At 38.5% G+C, this 9058-nt stretch overlaps 1 long non-coding RNA gene across 1 annotated transcript; it reads left to right on the top strand.

Moving 5' to 3' along the window:
* Window positions 1-4877: 4877 nt before the first annotated feature.
* Window positions 4878-6683, top strand: LOC133709963 (uncharacterized). Its single transcript, XR_009846410.1, has 2 exons — window positions 4878-5145; window positions 6438-6683. It is a non-coding gene; the product is annotated as an uncharacterized LOC133709963 (long non-coding RNA).
* The last annotated feature ends 2375 nt before the right edge of the window (window positions 6684-9058 follow it).

The raw sequence follows: 9058 nt of genomic DNA, 5'->3' as shown, positions 1-9058 counted from the left end.
AGCTCATACCTCCTACCAACTAAATTTCGAGTAGTGCAAGACCCACTTGCTGGTGGCATAGCTTGACACAAGTTTGGGCTCGATTAAATTTGCTCCTCGGGAAGTAAAGAGAAAGGAGGGGAAGGTGACATAAAGCCCATTGCAGAGTCCATGGCCTATTATGAAGCTCGGCACATTTGGGTGCCCAATTCAAATCAGTGGACACTCTACTAAAATTGGGTGTTCACCAAAATATGTTTTCTCGACGAGTTCAAAATACATACCCGTTGAGTAAAAAAATTGGTACAAAACCAAAAATCTCAACCAATGAACTACAGTGGTTTGATCCCTTCACGGGGTATGTAGGCAGTCTAGCGACCCACTAGATGCAACCACAACTCCAAACAGAATCCCTGACTCCACCAGTCAAATTCAACCAGTCCCAAATGAATCACTGACTCCAATCAAATTCTCCCAACACCATAAAAATCAAATTCATTCCAAATCACACAAATAAAGTCCAAACCAAGTTCAAGGGCTTTAAACCCTTCCCCAAACACAAATTCAAAATAAATGGGTCATCTACCCATTTAAATCTCAAAAGCTTGAACTACGAGTGGCTTGATCCCTCTCCAAGGGTACGTAGGCAACCCATTCAAATATCCGGGTGCAGCCGCAAAAACAAACAAACACACATCCCATCAATTGGTTTCTTCATAAATGGAATCAAAGGGTGTTTCCCTGTAACAAGGGATTGTAATTAAGAGACACATTCTGTCTTGAATGGGTCGAACCCGAAGTAATAAAAACTCTATTCACTAAATGAATACTAGTGAAATTATGTTGGGTGACATTTTCGCTCACTGTGTGCAATTTTCTCTCAACAGTTACATAAGTTTAAGAAGTACAACTTTAGATTCTAGCTTAAGCAAATTATGGCCGATTTATAATCAAAATCTCTATAGTGCAAGTCTTAAGCCGCTTGAACAGAAGACACATTTGTGAGAAATACAATTACAGATATATGATTAATGAAACTCTTCCATTTTTAAGATATAAAAAAAAGAAAACCTAGTTTAGGTATCATATGCTTGAAGAAAAAGAACAATCAAATGGTACAAAATGGATTTGACACTAAGTCAACCAAATGATCCAGCAATTATACATTGCAATAACAATCGATGTAAAACATTTCGTTTTTTGGATAGTATAGTAATAGAGCATATCGAGCAATGAGGTTTTTGAGAACTCTAAAACTTCATTTGGTAAATTTGTAGATGTAAGAAAACTTTTGTTATTGTTTCTTTCTAAGTACAAATCAAACTGAAAAACAAAAACCAAGTAATTGTCAACCATTAATCACTACGATAGTCTTCGGCCTCCAAAAAGAATTTTCCTTGACCATTTGATTTCCTACGGCTCACCTACAAAAATAGATAATTAAGAGCACCATTAAGATAACTAAAAAGAAGTATTGTAATGCAAATTATTTGCCAAGTTAATTTTGTTATATAAACCTCAGCTTTTAATCTACCCAACGAAGTTCGATGTATTATTTGTAAGCCTGACAATGGGATTGAAAAAGGAAATCCAAGAACACGAAAAAGTAAAAATCAGCACAAAAAAATGCTGGAATGTAACTAAATCGAAACTATAAGGCTCCAACTGCAATTTAGTTCTCTTCTCTAAACAGAATTATACTCATGTTAGTAAACAGAATTATACTCATGTCAGTTAACCACCGCCCAAAAATGCAGCAACATAACCAAAGCATTCTCATTTATATTGCTACAGCTATATCTAAAAATATTCTGAAAGTGTCTATCAAGCATGCTCACGACAATGAGTTGAGCAAATGGCACTACGGAAAACCAGACTTCTATTTCAACATTAGGAATCTGAGAAAGCAATGAATTTGGCTTTCTCAAACTTAAATAGGCTTTCAATTAAAAAACGAAGAGGGAATAGCTTGTTCACCTGGTTTAATCCCAAGAACCAACAACAAAAAAAACCACACCACTGCCACTCTGTGTTAAGCCCAAGATATGCAGCTGGAGAGTGAGATGGCTATACAGTAAGTGAATAGTTAATTCATTGACATGAATTCTGCAAAGCTTGTATCAGAATATAAAAATCACAACTGAATTGAAAATTTACAGAGAAAAAAATACCTTATTCAAATCCAGATACAAAAGAAATGAGAAATAGCTAAATCTTCCAACTATTATGTAGTTTGTGAATGCTCTATCAATAACGCTGCAATTTGGGTGACAGAAATACCTAAAATGAAAGTTATGAGACACCAGAGTCAAAACCGCATTGAAAAACCAAACTTTTTGGACCCTTTCTAAATACACACTACTGGCCTTTTTCTTCAAATATATCATATCTCATTGTTTTCTTTTTTAAAAGGTCTGAGATTTATACAATGGCTAATTCAAACAACAATAAAGCTAATTCAATCAAGTATCACAACTGCACCAAATCATGTAATTAAAAAGCAAAAGCTACTTTGACTATGACAGTACGAACACTATGTTCAATGTGCTCACTTGAGTCAAAAGAATAAGAACGGAGTGAAGCTATCCATGGAGGTCCAACAAATGGAAAGATGATTGAAGATCGAGTAGCGAGATCGCTGGGATCTGGGACACTAAACTTCTGTAATCATCAATGAAGAACTCAGATAGAAGAAGATTATTGAAAATCTCCTGATGCAGTTTGTCTCATAACTTTCATGACTATGATGATCAAAGGCATTATGCAATGTTATTGATAGAGAGGATCGCAGGACACTCGTCAACAGATTAGAAACCAAAGAAAAACCCAGTTAAGGCATGCAAAATCACTGGACAATGATAAGCTATATCTTTTATTATGTGAGACCCCTTATTCTAATTCGGTCATATTTCAGTCACATTTCATGTATTAATGTGTTTGATGAGTTTATATTAAGTTAGTTTTTCATCTATTTGCAGAAACAACAACACACACATTAAGCAAGTCTAACATAAACTACATGATATGAACTAAAAAGATGAAAGGTGACCAACAAAAACATAGAAGCTGAACATTCGTCTACAACAATTTTAAGTACATAAATTCACCAGTAACCTCATCTTAATAATTTCAAGTCTAGAACATGTTGCGAAATTAGGAAAAAAAAATGGTCCAAAAGGAATAGCAAATATGCAGGTATAAACATCATATAGGCTTTAACTGTGCAAAAAAAAAAAAAAAAAAAAACTCTGTTCTGAAATGAGCAGTACCAGAGAACTTAATTAAGTGTGATGGAAAACTAAACAGGAGACAGAATGAAGCAGTCAACCTTGATCAAATGGATGTCCTCCTTCCTCCTCTTCGGTAGCTCCTAGTAGATTAGGCAAATGCAATTTCTCGATGAGCTTCTCCGATTTCAATTGGGCTATTCTGGGGACGGAAACAAACACTTCTTCAGGTCAACCATGATTTTCCACAATAATTGTTGGACTAATTTCAGTTTACCCCCCTGAGGTTAGGAGTCGTTATCATGTTAGTCCCTCTAGTTTCAATTTAATCAGTAACACCCTTGTACTCTCCAAATTCATCAGTCGTGTCCCCTCCGTCCAAATTGGCCGTTAAATCCGTTATGTGGGCCCCACTTAGAGTGTAAAATGGTAATTTTGAGCTCCAAATTATAAAAAAATAATAATAATAATAATAAAATCTGTTTTTTTTGGATCTCCGATGGTTCTTAATGCCGGCTTTCTTGTAAGCCTTCTTCTAATTTTCAGGCGAAGCAGTCTTGGAGACTCCTAGAATCTCATATCTCATAGTCCAAGATCGGAGTCAAAGCCACGAATAGGCGACTTCCGGCGAATAATCATATTACTGCCCCCCCCCCCCCCCATTAAACATAATTCCGATCAATACAAGTCAAGTTTACATATCCAATTAACCCAAATAGATAATCACAACGTTTGAAATTGCAAGAAGCTGATTAAGGTTGTGCTCGGCGATTTTACGTTCATCGGGATTTGTGCTGAGAGCACCTTAGAGTATAACCGCGAACCCCCATTTCTTCAAGCTTAAACCTTTCAAACCTCACAAGCTGAACCCACTCAGAGCTTCCGGCGAAGATAATGGGAGCATTGAAGAACCCAAGAAGCCCGGTCGCCGTGGCCGGAAAAAGACCCCAACTTCCGCTTCAACTTCACCACCGAAGAAAACCCAGCGCTCCAAAAAAGCCTATGTTGAAAATGGCCCGATAGAACTAGAACCCGAATCTTCAGATCCGGAGCTCGAAGATTACAACGACGGCATCAATTTCCTGTACGACTACCCGCCCTTGGTCTGCTGCTTCGGGGCAGCCCAAAAAGAGTTCGTCCCGACGGTTCGGGTCTCTAACAACCCGATGGACCCGGACATGTACAACCAATGGAAGATGCTCCAGTGGCACTGGAAGACCGGCGATCTGATTCGCCGAAGGCTTGGGTGGCCGGAGACCTGGGTTGAGCGTCAGAGAGAGAGAGAGAGAGAGAGAGAGAGAGGCCGTCGCGGTCTGATTCACCGGAGGTTCGCTGGAGACCTGGGTTGAGCGCTAGTGACAGTGAGAGGGAGGCCGTCGAGGTTTGGGTCGCCAGAGTCGTCGAGTGCAGCGGAGTCCAGTGACAAAGACAGGCCGAGAGAGAGAGAGAGAGAGACGTCGTCTGAGTTTCAGAAGAGAGATTGGATAGATCTGTAATTATATGTCATGTTTTGTCTAAAATAGTCTTTTTTCTTTTAAATTGGGTAAATAGGCATACTAGCTAATCTCTTACTGGAGTAAGTGGACAATTTTTAGGCTTAAATTGTGTAAATGATCATTATCCCTATTAATAATAACTAGCATATAAAAAATATTTGGACGGGCCCAACACATGAAAAAGGGTCCAACCCAACACCGTACGTCCAAGTATAAAAAGGCATATCTAGCGAAACCCTAAAATCAGATCCAGAAAAATCCCAATTCTCGCCGAATCATGGTATCGTCCGAGGTGATCTATGCTCTCGCAAACCCCGTTTTGGGAGTCCTGCTTGTTGGATACTTTGCAAAGGCCACACCTATCGCTGAAGACATGCTAAAAGACTGGAAACGTAGCAACGAGATCATACTGGAATCTTGCAGGGAGCAGATGAGAGAAAGAGGTTGGTTAGAAAAGTGATTTTCCTTTTTTCCAGATTTATTTTCTTTGATATGTATCTCTGAATTTTGTGATCGATATGTTCCTTTATTAATTAGAGACGCTAATAGGATTCCGAAATCATATTGATTCTCTAGTTTGTTTGGATGTACATTATGCTTTGCTGGGCTGTTGTTCTGCAGATTTCCCCATTTAACCTGTAATTAGTTTCTTTTTTTTAATCTCTATATTCATCAAAATTAATGCCTTCTTGCTGTCCTGTATTCTTTTTTGTCATCATCAAGTATTTTGAATTTAGGTTGGTTTGTGGAATAATATAACTATGTAAGTTGCTTAGAAATTCCAATACAAATCTTTTTCTTCCTGTTATTCTTTCGGTTTTGTGCGGGAAAGGTAGCAAGGATGGTAACAAGTTATGGGTATGAAAATCGAACTCTTGTTTGTTGGTCTTATGTGCTGTTTAGTCTTGTAGGAGCATCTCTTTTTTCATGTTTTTGAAAGACTACTTTACAATAGTCAGATCAGTAAAAAAAGAACTTCTTCCTTATTTATTTGTTTAGCTTCTATAAAACATAAAACATATGGAGAAAAGCTGGCTGTCGGTATCTCCTATAGATCTACTGGTTGACGGTTGTTGATTGGAAATTGGAAAAGGATGTTAGAGAGAGACGATGGGGAGCCAGGATGGTAGGAAGTTATCAGTATGAAAATTGAACTCTTGTTTGTTGGTCTTTATGTGTTTTTCACTTTTTCTTAGCCTAGTAGGAGCATCACTTTTTTCAAGTTCTTGAAAGACTACTTCACAATAGGCTTGCTACAATCTGAACCAGTTATTAGTCTTTGCTTATATCCCCTCCCTATCAAAACCATTGCTCTTGTATAAGAACAACCTGTAATGCGTAGTTGTGTATTAGATAGCTATTAAGCAAGGTTGATTTCGATATTTGAGTTAGATCAGTTGATGTGAATTCGAAATTCATGGTTGTTTTGGTTAGGTCCAATGTTATTATTTTAGTCTTTTACACCATCACTTTGGACACATTTGAAAGGTGTAGGGAGGATTGCTGAACCAAGTATTTTGAATTCAGGTTGTTTTGTAAAATACAAGTATGTGCAGCAAAAGTTGCTTATATGAAAATTGTTGCAAGTTTCTTCTCTAATCAATGAACTGGCCTAGCTTTTCTGTGTAGTCTATTTTTGTTTTCATCTTTTGTCTATTCAACTGGTTTCCATTTCTATATTGAGGATTCTTATGTGACATTTAACTTCTTTGTCTGGTTTTTGATTGATTTGCAGGCTTGGGTGACTCTAAGATTCCGAAATGAACCCGTCGTAATGTGAATTCGTGGGAGACTACTTTTGGCTTTATGTAATAATAACTACTTCTAAGCTCAGTACGTCTCTCGTCTTAGTTTAGACGGTTCTGTTCTGTACCTTAATTTAATGGGAAGGCCTTGTAAGAGAGTGAACGTGTCTTGATATGTATCAAAAATCTCTTTATGTTATCTGATTTGTTTGGTTGAATAATGTGTTTTTGATGTTTATCCGGTTTCATGTATTTTTATGTATATATTCAAAACTCAGAAATAATTTACAATCAATATTAAAATGAAAAAGAATTAAATCTGTACGGTTTCTTGGAGGTCCAAACCAGTTTTTTGAGCATATCATTAGAAATTAAAATTGCTCGAGAGGTTTCAAATTTTCAATAGGGAAAATTTCATGAACAGTACATGAAGTATCGGTCATTCTAACTTTTCGTGAATCAACTTTCGAAACTATCAAAACGGTACATCAAGTTCAAATCTCGACCTAATTTTGGTGTATGCCGTTACATGCTCCGTTAATTAATGTGTTTTCTGTCAAATTTTTTAGGGTAAATCCGTCTTTTCAAGGATGGTGAGAAAAAAAAAAAACCAACTAAACTAAGCACCCATCTCTCCCTCTTTCTCCCTCGTACTAACCGCAGCCGACCACAGTAGCTGAATTCCTATTCCCTCTAATGACCACCCATCACTGAAAACCCATAAAACCCAGCTTCCCCTCACTCTCCAAACCATGTTCCTCCCTATCCAAACCCTCCAAATTCCTCTTCATCTCCATGGCCTCCCTCGTCTTCCTCTCCCTCCTCACCCTTACTCTCTTCCTCTCCCTCTCCTCCGCCGCCCACCACAACCATCATTCCACCACCGCCGCCGTTACTCAGATCCAACTCGCCTGCAAAGCCACCCACTTCCCCGACACGTGTCAATCCTCCCTCACCCAGCTCTCTAACCTTCCCTCGAACCCGACCCCAATCGAGACCATCAGACTGGCCATCCGGGTCTTCGACGACGACCATCGGACCTACGTCGCCGCCTCAGTCGTCATACATCCGCAACAGCCCCTCATACGTTAGCCCCTTGTCGCCATTGATGACGTCGCTGTAGGTCCAAAACACCTCTTGACCTTCTCTGATCTGCTCCCTCTCATCGCCATTATACCCCGTAATTAATTTTCTTCAATTCTCGGTAGGGTTTGAAAGGGAAGAAGAGGAAATTGGTACAGGCTGTGATGTGATTGGTATAAATGGAGAAGGAGTGAGGGACCAACAAAAAGAAAAAAGGGAAATCTAATTCATCTGGGGGGTTTAAATTTGTTGAATACAAAAATTACAGGGGAGTTTGGTTTGGTAGATGTGGATTTGGAAGTGGAGGAGATGCGGTGGTCGCGGCATGGAGGAAGAGTTGGGTCTGTGGGAGAGAGAGAGAGAACCAAAGTTAGAGTGTCGGAGAGGGTGGGTGAGAGAGAGAGAGAGAGAGGAAACTATAAAAATACTATATTACCCTTTAACAATTGAATAATTACATAAAATTAACGGAGTCCATAATGACATGTATCCATATTGGGTAGAAATTTGAACTTGATGTACCGTTTTGATTTTAACAAAATTTGATTCACGAAAGGTTAGAATGGTCGATACTTCATGTACTATTCTTGAAATTTTCCCTTTTCAATATGAACATTGTACGATAGACTAATGGTTATCAAAAATCTCTTTATGTTATCTGATTTGTTTGGTTGAATATTGTGTTTTTGATGTTTATCCGGTTTCATGTATATATTCAAAACTCAGAAATAATTTACAATCATTTTTTTTTTTGAAAGGGGCTGGTGCGGCTGTCCTCAAGCTAGGGGTCATCATGGGTCGGGCTAGAGCCGGCCCTATCCTAAATTTTAGGGCTTAGGGTCGGGCAGGGCCGGGCCTAGTCAAAGTCAACAAAATTTAGGGCCGGGTAGGGTCGGGCCGGGGCTTAAATATGCTAACCCTTACCCTCCCCAAATGCCCGAGCCACTAGGGCCGGCCTTCCGAATAGGGCCGAAATGGGCCTAAAAGGGCCTTAATTTGTTTAACAAAAAGAAATATATTATTTTTATTTTTTATCTCAAAATGTGACTCAATGGTTATATAGGTAATACAAGACTTATTATTTTTTGTTGATCATATTTAATATAAATATATATATTGGAATTAACTTATAAGTTATAACATTTATAAATATTAGTTAAGATGGTTATATTCAATTAACTATCTCTCTAAATCTCCCAAAATTAATTGTTGTTTAACAAGGAACAAAAATTAAAGAAAATAAAGCTGAGAAAAATCAATTACAAAAAAGAGATAAGTTGTATGTTATAGACTAAAGAGAAACATATTTAAAAAATAGAAAAAATAGAAAATTATTAGGGCTTAATTGGGCGGGCTTAAAGGGCCGGGCCGTAGGGTAAGGCCGGTCTTCATTTGCATGACCCTTACCCTACCCTATTTGAGAAAGGGTAGGGCCGGCCCGCCCTAATGCAAGGGCCGGGTAGGGCTTCGGCCCTATGGGCTGGGTGGGCCTAGGGCGGGCTTAGGGCCGAAGGGCTAAACGATGAGG

This window comes from Rosa rugosa, chromosome 5 (genome assembly GCF_958449725.1).
Source record: "Rosa rugosa chromosome 5, drRosRugo1.1, whole genome shotgun sequence".
NCBI classification, from domain to species: domain Eukaryota; kingdom Viridiplantae; phylum Streptophyta; class Magnoliopsida; order Rosales; family Rosaceae; genus Rosa; species Rosa rugosa.
This window is presented reverse-complemented; position numbering and strand designations above follow the sequence as displayed.